The sequence below is a fragment of the Felis catus genome, chromosome A3, assembly GCF_018350175.1.
Source record: "Felis catus isolate Fca126 chromosome A3, F.catus_Fca126_mat1.0, whole genome shotgun sequence".
Taxonomy (NCBI): Eukaryota; Metazoa; Chordata; class Mammalia; order Carnivora; family Felidae; genus Felis; species Felis catus.
Window position 1 is genome coordinate 125,358,739 of NC_058370.1, and position 12,860 is coordinate 125,371,598.

Sequence of the window (12,860 nt, forward strand, 5' to 3'; positions counted from 1 at the left end):
GCTAAAACTCTCACACCTAAGTAAAACTCTATCAAATGTATCAGTAAAAACATGGTTCACACATACCTGGAAATTGGAATCTGACCAGAACCCTTCACCTGTAGGTAACCATTTTGGGGGTTTATCTACTAGTAGAGGGAATGCATACATTTAAATTTCATTCTAGGATTGGAAAATCAAAGGTGAATTGATGTAGTATGTACTTGTACCTTTTTTTTTTTTAAAGTGAGCTTTCATAGCACAAATGGACAGAGATCTTTAAAGAGCTTTAAAATGTAAGTGTTTGCACTCTTTTTGCCTCCTGCCTCTGACCACCCCCTTCTAGCACATGCTCATTCCTAAAAGGGATTTCTGTGGTGATCCTGGGCCTAGGACATTTGTGGTGCTGATCTGGATAATTGGTGGAAAGAGGGCTGACCCGAGCCTAAGAAAAACTGAGGGGACTTACCTTAGAGAAGCCAGAGGTAAAGCAGAGATCTTAGAACATGAGAGGAAGGTGAGAGCCACTGATTGTTAAGCTTGGGGAGCATTTGAGACAGTTTTGAGACAGTGAGAAAAGATATTCGGTTACGACTGTCATGCCATGTTGAATGCAATTTTGGAAAGATAATGACTTAAAGCAAGTTCTGAAGATGATTTTCCTGTACATTGTACACTGCCATTACCCCTAGCCATTTTCTCAGTCATTAAGAAATAAATTGTTTCGCAATTTCTCTTGAATGCCAGTCATAGATCTCTTCTGAATTTAATTGTGTATTGAGCTGGAACACTAGCAGCATAGCTTTGTGTGGGTTATATGAAGATAATAAAAAGCTGACTGTCATAAGAACTTCAACATCTATTTTGATGTTGAATGGATAACAAGTTATATTTTCAGCTATCAAAAGATTCTGGCACATTTTGCTAAGGAATATGTGGTAAAATGAAAAAAAAAAAAGGAAATTCACAAGATCTATATGCATCTATCTGTATCTTCATAGCAGAATGTAGAATGACAGAACCTCAGGAAAAAGTCCCCAACTCAGGCCTACTGAAAAGTGCCTCCTCCAGTGCGGAGTCATCAGACTCCCAGACCCATGGTCCCAGACCCATGGTCTGTTCTGACTGAACGAAATTATTGGGATTATCTACTTATATCCTCTAATTTAATACAGCAAACACTCAGGCACAAAACTTTGAAGGACTGACCCAAGGTCAAATAATTAGCTAAGGGCGTCTGACCCTACCGTTCAGTGTTCTTGGGACCACACCAAGCTTCCCTGCAAAGTATCCTAAAAAGGATGCACCAGAGAGGTAGGTGATGGAGAGTAAAGAGTCCTGCACCCACTGGAACCACCTCAATAAATGTGCCTGCTTTCTCCACTGACCTCCAGCTGCTAAAGAGCGTCAGGAAGCAAGCTGCTGTGGGATGCAATGTGGGCCTCCTGCTGGGAAGGTTTCCTTCCCTTGATGAATCCATCTCTAAGAAATGGCCATCTCTGTCTACCCTGCACAGGGCCCACAAAGTTATGTTAATAATCTCTCTGCCCATTAAACCAAGATTTCACTCCCATAATGTTCACCTCTTGTTAACACGTACACACAATATTAGAAAGGAGGTAAGTTTAAGCTTCTTTCAATGGCTGCATACAATAACACATAAGATTCCCTTTTTCTTCTCTCTTGCAACAGATTGGCAAAGACCTGAGGTGACACAAATATAATGTGGCTGGAAAACCACATTATATATTGAAATTCCTAGATAATATGAAGTCCCTTTCAAATCTTCTTCCTATTCCTAAAGTTTTATTTTTATTTTCTAGATTTATATTCTAGATTTATTTTCTAGATTTACTCATGGACTTGAAAAGAAAAAGTACAGACATACTTTATTTCCTGATTATAATCTAACTGGAAACATCATGTAAATATGTAGCTCTTATATTTTAGTTTTTCTGCCCTGAATTGCAATCTTCCATCTCTGAGTTATGTGCTAACCAAAATGAGAACCGTGGGAAGAAAATGCATGGCTCTGTTCAATTCTGAGTGTTTGAGTATTGGCAGGGGTTGGGATCAACAGGGTCACGGGAAATTGTGAAAACTCATTCTGTCTAGCTGCTTCTCTTGCATCCACTCCCTATTATGCATGCCTCTTTAATTCACAGTTCCCTGGAAATTTCCTCTGGCTTTTAAAGGAAGTAGGAGACTACTTCTGCCTTTGATGACCCAGTCTAGGATCTAACAATACTCACAGAAAAATACGTGTTTTTCTTATGTCCAACCTAGTTTCTAAATATATATTCCTACTCCGGGCTATGATGTAGTAGTTTGTTGCTGACTTACTCTTCTGCCAAGAACAATTAGAAGCTTGATTTTTAAAAGTGTCCAAAGGGAGCAGGGAGCTACTGATATGACAAGGATTTGAGGGGCCAGATGCTGCAGAGAAAGGATTCAGTGAGGTGACCACACTGATTTCCTACTCAGAGCTCTGAGCAATTTTTGGTGTGGGGTAAGAGGTTGAGAAGCCAATCAGAGGACCACTTCTAATGGGTAGAGCTTTAGGAGATATTGAGAGCTAGAGAGCAAAAGACTGGAACGTTGGATTTTCAAGGTCACTAAAACTTGAGTGTCAAGATCCTCAAGAGAAGGAAGGTGCAGAGAAGTGAGCCTGACATCTGATACCAGGCAGTTGGCAATTAAACTGCATAAGGCAAGAGGGTAAAAGGCTAAGCAGAAGGCAGCTGAGAAGCACAGCAGAGCTTTTGGTGGTTATGTGATGCCAAGAAATAGAAAAATGGAGTATAGAGCTTAGAAAGGAAGGGCTGACCATTGTGGACACTTCAGGCTCTTGGATGGCACCACTGGAGGATTATACTCTACAGGTGGAGGCCAACCAGAGGTAGAACAACACTTCCAATAATGCAATTTAGTCTCAAATTAATTCAATCTCTGACTGGATTGAGATCATCTGTCTCTGCCTGCTTTCTGAAAAAGAGGTTGAATCTTCTCTGAAAGATGATGACATCATTCAAATCATCAACAGAATTTTAAACAATATCTGACTTTCAATAAAAATGATCATGTATGCTAAAAATGGAAGTGATAAGTAAAGAGATAAGAGAAACAGGTGACCCAGATATTGGAATTGTTAGATATGGGTTTAAAAATAATTGTGATTAATATGTTCAAGAAGATAGATGGGAATATGGAGAATTTCATCATAGAATTGGAATCTATATAAAATAATCATATGGAAATTCTAGAACTGAAAATTCCAATATCCGATATTAAGAAATTAATACATGGATTTAATAGCAGATCAGATAGAGCTGAAAGGAGCTAAGTAAGCTTGAAGATAGGTTAGTAAAAAATATTTAGAGTGAAGCATGGAGGCAAAACAAAAAGAGAGAGAGAGAGATAAGCATTGTAGAGAAGAATGTAGGAGACACATATCTGGTGGAAAGTCTAACACAGTGTTTCTAAACCTCTCCACTATTGACATTTTTTTGAATCAAACAATTTTTATTTTTTTGAGGGTGTATTTACCTTGTTGGAAATAAATACATCATCCCTGGTTGAGAGCTACTAGTTTAACATAAGTATGTTGTCAGAGAGAGAATGGGGCAGAGGCAATACTTGTAGAGAAATGGCCAAGAATTGACTAAAAAAATGTTATAAATCTAACACCTAGACATGTCATAGTAAAACTGCCAAAAACCAGAAATAAAGAGGAAATCATAAAAATAGCCAGAGTTAAAAAGATCCATTACTCTTGAAGAGTCACTTTATGACCAATAGCTCACTTCTTAATAGAAATGAAGGAAACTATGCAACAGTAAAATGGTATCTGTAAAGTCCTGAGAAAAAGATAAATGCCAACTTAGAATTCTATAGCCAGCAAAAATATCATTCAAAAATGGAGAAGAAATAAAGACATTCCTGAAAAAAGCCAACAGATCTCATTCCCAGCAGGAAATGACCTATGGAAAATACTAAAGGGAAATGCAGGAAGAAAGGAAGAACAATGGAAGGGTTAAGTATGTGAGTAAATCTAAATAAATATTTACCCTAAAAAACAGGAACAATCATGCCTTATGGGATTTAAAAGATATGTAGAAATAAAACATATGGTAACAATAACACAAAATAGGACCTAACACAGCAGGTCCGAGACTGCTCTCATTAGAAAGACCTACTTGCAAGGTTGACTACATAGGCATCTGAGAGTTTAAATGTGGGGAAGGTCACCACCATTCCCTGAACTGAGAAGAGCGGCTCACTGTACCCAAACTCTTCATGCAAGCGAAATGGTTCATGATGAACACCTGCTTTCTTTCTTGAAGTCTGGAATGTTGTTAAGTGTCTATAATAACACCCAATGTGTTCTTGGATGCTGAGTTCCTGATGAGCTTCCCTGGTGGACAAGCATTTGACATGAGATGTCCCAACTCGTTGCTGTGGGAATTAAGCATATCCTGTGTGATTCCACCAGGAGGGAACTCTTGGAATTTTGTGCCTGGTTCCTTCCAAACTACCACATTCTCTTTTTCCATTTACTGATTTTTTTTGTCTCTTTTCACTTGAATCAATCGAACCTGTGAGTGTAACTATATTCTGAGTCCCATAAGTCCTCTTAGTGAAACACAGATACCAAGGATGATCCTGGGGACCCCAGTAACAGGCTCTGTTAAACTTCAAGTTTCAAGGTTTCCAAGGATCTTTCAATGTCAGGGAAATGGTGAAAGTACAATTTCATATTAGTTTCTAATAAATCAATAATGTATGTTAGTCAAGATAACTACTAAAACAAGTGTAAATAAATGTTTACTTAATGAGCTAATGAGGTGGGATTTGGAATAATAACAAATATTGGATTAAGCCAAAGGAAGACAAAAAAGAAGAAAAAAGGAACATAATTAATGGGGAAGATAGAAAACAAATATTAATATGGCAAATATAAACCCCCAAATGTCAGCAATTACATTCAATATGCATGGTGTATGTATTATAATTGAAAGATGAATCTGTCTAAATTTTATAAAATGTCCAATGATAGTCTGCTTAAAGGAGAAACACCTTAAATGTAAGGAGACAAATGGTTGAAAGTAAAAGTACTGAAAAACCAGTAGTATCCTGGCACCATCTCATAAGGCCTTACAAGGATTGATTGTTAAGTATTCAGGAATTTTGCAAGTCAGTTGTTAAAAGTTTGATTGCTTGAGATTGGCCATGGTGGGAGCATTCACCCCATGTAAATCGGCAAATGTCACAAATTGACAAATCAGGGCTTTTTAATTTTCAGAGAGCCAGTTCACCAGTCCTCACTGATGCAAACCTTAATTAAAGGAAAGCTGATGCGGTTATGCTAATAATTTTCTCTAATGCAGGAGGCATTATAAGGGTAAAGAAATTCACTTAAGAATTATAAAGTGATTAAGTGATTAGTAAGGTATAACAATTTCAAATTTGTAAACACCTAATAATAGATCTTTGAAAAATAAGAAACAGAAATTAACAGAATCTAAAAGGAGACATATGCAGATTCAGAATCATCATGCAAGACATCAAAACACCTTTCTCAGAAAATTCTAAGTGTATTGGGAGGATTTCCTGCCTCTGTTACCCTTATGACATGGAATGGAAGTATTAGAACTTCTCATCTATGATCTTTCCATTTAAATCTGAAGTGTAGGTATCCCAAATAGAGGCCATCACCCTACTCATCCTTAACTGTTCAGCAAAAGTGATTTTGGATATTTGATATGGGTAATGACTATTCATGCATGTCTTCATAATTAGTCAACATTTATTGAAAGCCACTTTATGCATTCCCTGGTTCAGTTGTTGATTGTACCAAGGCATGTACCGAGCAAGATACTGTTCTTATTCTCAGGAATTTAATCTAATTTGAGATGCAGACATAAAAATAAATAATTGTAGAACAAAGCAATAAATACTTCATTATCACTTGAGATACTTCTCATTGCAATAATAAAAGTAATAAAAACCCTGACACAGATTGTTTAATATTATTCTAGAACTTGTGAATTCTTGAAAATCATAAAAAGTTAGAGATAAAGGGACAGGACCTTTGAAATCAACTGATTGCAGTGCTTGATTTTAACATTGAAATATAACATAACACAAAGGCATTAAAGCTCAGAGTGGTGAAGTGATTTATTTATGTCTTTAAAGCAAGTTAATTGTAACACCAGGGATTAAAGCACCCTATTCTTTATCCAGTACTGTTCCTGTTATGCCACATTGCACACTTCAGTTTCCTTTTGAGCCCATTCTGTCTTGAAGTAAAAGCATGCAATCTCTTCCCTCAAATAAGCTAAAAAGATGAGACAGATGATTGTGCAAGCTTTTGTATGGATTTTCTTTCATTCTGAAATCTTTACACATTCACAACCAAGTTCAGTTAAGAATCCTCAAGGCAACTAGCATGTTGATTCACTTATTTATTCCACTATCAAATGTTTATTAGTATACTTAAGGATAAGATACTCTACTAAGCACTGGGGATGCTGATTTTTGGCTTGCTGATAGATTCATTTAAAGAATGACCTCACAGATTGCATTATCTGGAGGTGGGAATGAATGAACTCATGCCAAAATATATGTAATAATGACAAATGATATCGTAGATGGATGTACCAAATAAGTGTATATAAGATATAAGACCTATTTTGAATAATCTTTTGTGGCCAGAAGGCTTATAAAATATGGTAAATATATCACAAACTTTGTGAGAATAAATGTATATGAGAAATGTATATGAGTCTGGATGTATATATGAGAAGGTTGGTTAAGGTGACTATAGCAGTGACACAAAGATGAGACTCAATACCATTAACATAAAAGTAGTCACCAGATCACTGGAAGATAGTAAAAAGACAAAGGTAGTCACTAACCCTTCGGTAACACCAGAGTAGAGTACCAGTATATCTTATAGCTTAGGTAGAAGTATATTTATATCAAATGATAATAGAGATCTACTAACACCATCTTTGGACAAGCTCAGGAGAATGGACTATTGGATTCTGAGCACCCTCCTTGTCCCTCGTAACTTTGTGAAGTAAATAGTGATGGGTAGTTCTTTTAATATATTGTATCATGTAACCCTGTTACTCTGACCAATAGTGATAGCAACAAAAGATCAGTCCTCTAGACAAAGGTAACCATCTATTAGTATACTATTCAGTATGGTAACCACTAGCCACATGTGGCTAATGAGCACCGGAAGTATGGCCAATCTAATTGAGATATTTTCTAAATGCAAATTACACATAGGATTCAAAGACTTAATATGGGAAAAAAGAAGGTAAAATATCTGAATGCATTTTTACTCCCTACATGTTAAAAATGTTAATAATGTAGATACACTGATTAAATAAAATGTTATTTTACTTTTGTGTTACATTCTTATTTGTTGTTTTCAGAGCATTTGTTTTATTTTAAATTAAATTTTTTATTCAATTCCAGTATAATTAACATACAGTGGTATATTAGTTTCAGGTATACAATATAGTGACACAACAATTCTATACATTACTCAGTGCTCTTTGTGATAAGTGTACTCCTTAATCTCCATCACCTATTTCACCCATCCCCCTACCCCCTACCTACCTCCCCTCTGGTAACCATCAATTTGTTCTCTATAGTTAAAAGTCTGTTTCTGGGTTTGTCCCTCTCTCTCTCTTTTTTTCCTTTGCTCATTTGCTTTGTTTCTTAAATTCCACATATGAGTGAAATCATGTGGTATTTGCTTTCCATGACTGACTCACTTTGCTTAACATTATACTGTTTAGCTCCATCCATGTTGTTGCAAATGGCAAGATTTCATTCTTTTTATGTCTAAGTAATATTCCATTGTATATATGCACTACATCTTCTTTGTCCATCCATCTGTCAATGGACATTTGGGCTGCTTCCATAATATGGCTATTGTAAATAATGCTGCAATAAACATAGGGATGCATGTATCTCTTTGGATTAGTGTTTTTATACTTTTTTGGTAAATACCTAGTTGTGTGATTCTGGACCATAGGGTAGTTCTATTTTCAACTTTTTGAGCAACCTCCATGCTGTTTTCCACAGTGGTTGTACCAGTTTGCATTCCTGTGTTACCTTCTTGATGTAGCTAATATAGAACAATCTAAAATTTCATACACCTCTTACATTTCATGCTGGCATTATATTTCTGTTGGATAATGCTGCTGCTCTATCATCTGGACCAGAAGCTCATTAGAAACCCTGGTGCAATGACTTTGCCCAGTAGAGGAACCCATTTTGACTGGTGACTAGTAGCCAATCAGATTGTTTCTCTTGGGGAGTTTTGAAACATGCATGCACACACAGAAACACAACAGAAAAGCAAGGAAGGGAAGCATGCAGATAAAAGGAAATTGGGCCAGAAGAGCTATAGGGTTTCAGGGTAGGGAACAGTGGATGGCTACACCTGAGGAAATTGGCTGAGAGAATCATCAGAATTGCTTTTAATTTATGAGTGTCATTGTGCTTTCAAGAGGACCAGTTTTCCATCTTTTATTTCTTCCCTACATAGTCTTATGTTAAGTCCTGTCATTTGAGGTCCCTTGGTGTTTTTCTGTTCCTTGTACTTCAGAAGAGCTGAGTGATAGAAAAGACCAGAGAAGTTGGTATTTTCCTGGAAAGGAGGAGGAGAGAAGACTTTTAAGACCAGCAGAACCTCTCTTCATCTCAGGAAGCATGCCACCCGTGCCTGCAAGGGTACAAGCAGAGACATATGAGTGCTTAGTTAATGTAAGTACAAAGTGCATCATGATCGTTATTGCTTTGATAATTTTTTGCATGTATTTTTTATGAGGGCTAAGTTAGTAGGAACAGGTATGGTTCCACATGTGGCATTCACTGGAGAATTCTTTTCCTCTTTCCTTTGAGAAAGAAAGTGAGGGGTGCCTGGGTGGCTCAGTCGGTTGAGCCTCCGACTTTGGCTCAGGTCATGATCTCGCGGTTCGTGAGTTCGAGCCCTGTGTCAGGCTCTGTGCTGACAGCTCAGATCCTGGAGCCCCCTTCGGATTCTGTGTCTCCCTCTCTCTGTGCCCCTCCCATGCTTATGCTCTGTCTCTGTCTCAAAAAAAAAAAAAAAAGGAAAGAAAGAAAGTGAACAGGAGTTAAGGTGGCTTGAAAGAGGGCTAAGTTGAGGGGTGCCTGGGTGGCTCAGTCAGTTAAGCATCCGACTCTGGTTTTGGCTCAGGTCATGATCTCATGGTTTGTGGGTTTGACCCTGCCCCAGAACAGAGCCTGCTTGGGATCATCTCTCTCCCTCTCTCTCTGCCCCTACCCTGTTCACACACACTCTCTCTCTTAAACTAAATAAACTAAAAAAAAAAAAGAGGGTTATGTTGAAAATGAATAATTTCTTAGCATAAAAATGATCTAGTTCACACCATCAAAAAACAAGCATCTTTCTAAGTAACTTCATTCTCCACTCTTGTATACAAATCCTCTTACAGCTAAGTCAGAGCCTACTCTGGACCACTAACAGCTGTGTGCAATCTTTTCTCCATGTCAGTTGTTCTCAAAGTGTGGTCCATGGAACAACAGCTGCATCAACTGGAAACCCATTAGAAATGCAAATTCTTGTACCCTCAATTCAGACCCACTGAAATAGAACCTCTGGGGACACAGTAATCAGTTTTAACCAACTCTGCAGGTGACTAGTGTACATTCAGACTGGAGAGCGATGGCTCTGCACCTTTACTGATGGAGTTTCTCCAGCTTGAGGTGCTCCTCTGGCTTCTCCCTCTATATTCAATCTCTGAAGTAGCTTCTCACTCTGCTTTCTCTGGGAAGTCATCATAAACTTCCTGAGGCCAAAGGAAGTTTGTGTTGTCTTGCCAAAATGTCAACACATCCGAGCTAATGCATACCCAGTTTTAACTTGTTCTCTAAGTGGTTTCATGTGTGTGAAACAGTGAGCTTGGCTATCCCTTGAGTGCAGGGTTTTTGCAACCTCTCTTCTATGTCTAAGTACCTAGTAGGTATGTTTTCTACACTGAATTACAGTCACGTAAAACTCCTTTGTTTTTGCATGGAAAATAGTGATAATCCCCTTGAAGGTCAGAAGTGACATCCAAAGACTGTTCCTTTTGTCTTCTTCCTGTCTGAGATGAGAACATCTGGGACTTAGGTGAATGGATTTTCAAAGCCCCTCTCCCTTCACTTAAAAACTTCCTTCTTCATTGAAAAACATGCCAGGGAAGTCAGGTTTTTTTTCCCTCTTAAAACACTGGGGTGTTATTGCAGCTTCAGAAGTGTTCCTGAATTTTTAAGAGCGCCTCTGAGAATAAGAGATAAGGCTTAAAAGTCCTCAATAATTTGCCTGCTCCCTTTAAGACCTTCAGAAACTCTTTAGGTACATTAAAATGTTTTCCTTTAATTTTTAATTTTTGTTTTACGATAAGGCTAATTAAGGCAACACCTGTTTGGAATGATATAGTTGGTGCTGGGTCAACATTTCCACTGGTTTATAATCCAGCTGTGAAAACCCAATTTGAAGGAAAACTTGGGTGTATAATATCCAAACCCAGAGGGACTCAAAAGAAACACTAATATACCAGTGTGCATATTAGGGGGCAAAACAAATAGAAGCAAAGTGGTTTCAGGTGCTCTTTAGCACTTGCGTAGTGTGCAAACAGTTTTTACGACCATGGTTTGTAGGCCTTCAGCTCCTCATGTAGGTAGGATGCCTTTGGGTATTTAAAAGAAATGAAAACAGGCCAGTTAGTCTATGTAAAATACTAGCTACTGTGCACGCGTGGTAATGAGGCTTCTCTCATCAGAGGGGTCTTAAGATGTGAAATGACTACTCTCATGTTTCTCTAGATTTAAGACCCCCTGGAGGTGTCCCGATGTGACACATGACAATATGTCTTGAAGACCAGTGTGCTGCTTCTGTCCTCCCTCTTCTGTTGGGAGGATGAAGCAGAGATTTATTAGCAGGTCATGTAAGGAAACGGGAACTTGGGCTCAGGCTGGAAATAGCACTGTGGACTAGAACTTGCCCTACAGTGGTTCTCAAATACTTTTTAATACCTAGAGAGAGACCAATAAATAAAGCAGATAAAAGTGGAACTGTTCAGATTGAATTAGGGGGAGAGCCTACAGCCTCAGCTGCATAGCTCAAAGACACTCAGAAGCCTAAAAGAGGCTTGGTGGAACCTCTAAGGTATGAGAAGCATAGTCGGAAAGTTACTGTCTTATCAGTGACAGAGCAGGTAACCTAACTCTGAGCTTTATCAAGATCCTTTCTTTTGTAGCGGAAGTTTGGCCAGTTGGTGAGAGAGGTAAGATAAGTGTTTTGCAGGTTTTGCTTGCAGATACCTTCAAGAAACTCTAAAGTTCCGAAGAACTGGTGGAGATGAGATTCAGGCTTCAGTTGGTCTCAAGAAATCGCGTATGTGGCACCTTCTCTAAGTCAGTGAGCCCCAGAATTTTTCCCTATGAAATGAAGATAGGAATTCCTGCCAAGTTCATAGTTTGTTTGTTTGTTTGTTTGTTTGTTTTGATGGGGTGGGAAATCGAATAAAATGATGGATTTTAGATGATTCTGCTATTAAATTAAGCCTTTGAGAGAGTCCAGGGCAAAATAGAACGTGAGCTATTTTACCGGAAGTATAAGGCACAAAGGAGAGAGAGATGTTTTTCCTGGAACCATTCAGAGAAGTTGTATGGATCACATATGGGTCGGACCTTTACAACTTCAATGCACTTCTCGTCATTTTCCTCATGATTAGATGTTCATACTACCCCTGTCTCTCCTGTTTCCTGTTATTCTGGAGAAATACCTGCTTAATCTAAAGTGACCATAGATCTTTCAAGTTGGGTAAGATGTTAAGGATTATGCTATCAACCTTCTAATTTTACAGTGGAAGATTCCAACTTTAGAACTCAGGTCCTGGGGTCCCAGGCTAGGCTCTTTTGAATAATGGTAGAGATGCCCAGTTTTTCCTGACGCAGTGGATGAGAATGTCTCTACCATAAGACTGGCCATTTCCCCCTGGTGTCTCTTGCTCTCCCCCTGGGATTATGGGGAGTCAGAGGATCTCCCATTCCAAGACTCCGCTGGGGAGCAAGTTGCTTGCCGTTCCTTAAAGAACTTGTAGCAGGCAGCAAGTAAGGATCCCATGCCAACTCTCATCTCAGACACATGATGTTTGACCACCTTCCAGTAATCTCTCACCGGCCCTCAAATCCTTCTCCTGAAGGTGGAAATAATTGAAAAAAACTTTGAGTCCAGATAATCTTGGGCATTTTGTTTAATTATGGATAAAAATTGGTGTCAAAGTTTTATATTTGTGATAGTTGGATTTTAAGTATCAGCAGATCAAATGCTGGGGCCAGTGGCACTATGTCACAATCTTTCTGTGCCAATTTCTGCTGCCTGCAGGTGAGTTTGGCCAGGTGTTTTCCTTACTCCTCTTTTCACCTTTCACCTTGACACTATGCGAGCTCCTTCTCGTAGTGACTGTAATGGTGAGATGAAAAGGAAGAAGAGAGGATGTATAAGGCACCTTGCATCCAAACTTTCTAAGGCAGTTGTAATCGCAACTCTGTTTGGTTAGTCCTGGAAAAGATGTTAGAAACCGTTGCAGTAATATGGAAATAATAATAATAATATCTTGGTACCCAAACTACATTTCCTCGACTGTTTTTGCAGTTAGGAATAGCAAAAACACTTTGTCAGGTGATGTGTGCCGATTTTTTGAGTTTCAGAAAAATATGGCTCATGTAGATAAGCAAGGAGTGGCAGACCCTCAGATGATTATGGCATAACCTGTGCTTTTGGAGTTACAAAGCTAGAAAGAATTCAGGAGAGAAGATGAGGGCAATGA

General features: G+C 38.5%; 1 long non-coding RNA gene across 3 annotated transcripts in view; it reads left to right on the top strand.

Annotated features, from left to right (window-relative positions):
* LOC111559872 overlaps positions 1-12,860 on the top strand; it is a 171,247-nt gene that overhangs the window by 98,118 nt on the left and 60,269 nt on the right. For all 3 annotated transcript variants that reach the window (XR_006595941.1, XR_002741305.2, XR_006595942.1), the window contains exon 4: positions 8,609-8,766. This is a non-coding gene — a long non-coding RNA (uncharacterized LOC111559872). The remainder of the gene's footprint in view (positions 1-8,608; positions 8,767-12,860) is intronic.